General features: G+C 79.2%; 1 non-coding gene across 1 annotated transcript; it reads left to right on the top strand.

Moving 5' to 3' along the window:
* Window positions 1–242: 242 nt before the first annotated feature.
* LOC142076824 (5.8S ribosomal RNA) lies at window positions 243–395 on the top strand. Its single transcript, XR_012671355.1, has one exon. It is a non-coding gene; the product is annotated as a 5.8S ribosomal RNA (ribosomal RNA).
* The last annotated feature ends 665 nt before the right edge of the window (window positions 396–1,060 follow it).

Below are 1,060 nucleotides of genomic sequence, written 5' to 3'. Positions count from 1 at the left end.
CCGCCCTTGCCGTTCGGGGTTTTTTCCCGTTCCCTTTTTCCCTTCCGCTGGGTGTGCTCGTACGGTCAGGCGAGGCGAGGCCTCTCCGCCGCGGCCCGTGGCGCCGCGCCGCGGCCCCCTCCGCGCGGGCGGGGGGGGCGGGCCGGCGGGCGGGCGGGCGGTGGGCCGTCCTCCGAGAGGGGCCGCTGCTGGCGAGCGGTCCCGGCCCCCCCGCGCGCGCGGGGCGGTGCCGAAAGGCAGACAACTCTTAGCGGTGGATCACTCGGCTCGTGCGTCGATGAAGAACGCAGCTAGCTGCGAGAATTAATGTGAATTGCAGGACACATTGATCATCGACACTTCGAACGCACTTGCGGCCCCGGGTTCCTCCCGGGGCTACGCCTGTCTGAGCGTCGCTTGACGATCAATCGCCGGCTGGGCCGCCCCCCCTCCCCCCCCCTCCCCGGGGTGGGGAGGCGGCGGCCGCAGCGGCGCGGCTGGGGTGCCTCGCAGGCCCGCGCGCGGCCTCGGGCCGGGGAAGCGGTTCGCCGCCGCCCGGCGCCGTCGGCCCAAGGGCCTTCGTCCCCCTAAATCGAGACTCGGGGAGCGCTCCGAAGCTCCCCGCTCCCGGAGCGCCCGCTGGGCGGAGCCTCGTCCCGTCGGGGCCGCGCCAGGGTGCGTCGGGCCGGTCGGGCCCGGCGCGGCGGCGGGGAGAGAGAGTGGGGGGGGGAGGCGCGGGCCTCGCCCCCGGCCTCCCGCGCGGGCGGCTGTCTGCGGGTGGGTACCGCGGCGGTACCGTGCCGTGCTGCCGCGCGCGCGCGCGCTGTGCCGGGGACGGGGGTCGTCCCCGTCGCCCCCCCCCGCCACCGCCTTTCTCCCCGACTCCCCCGCCGCGCCCCGGGCGGCCGCGGAGGGGGCGGCGCGGCGGCGGCGGCGTTCCGCGCGTGCGGTCGCCGTCGGCGCCGGCCGCCTCGGGCCGCGGCGCCCGGGCGCCCGCCCGGCCGTCGTCGCCCCTGGCCGTGCCCCGGGGGCCGTCTCCGGGCGCGTCTCGACGCGTGTCGGGCCGTCTCCGGGCTGGGGC

The sequence above is a fragment of the Calonectris borealis genome, unplaced genomic scaffold (genome assembly GCF_964195595.1).
Source record: "Calonectris borealis unplaced genomic scaffold, bCalBor7.hap1.2 HAP1_SCAFFOLD_115, whole genome shotgun sequence".
In the NCBI taxonomy this organism is placed as follows: domain Eukaryota; kingdom Metazoa; phylum Chordata; class Aves; order Procellariiformes; family Procellariidae; genus Calonectris; species Calonectris borealis.
This window is presented reverse-complemented; position numbering and strand designations above follow the sequence as displayed.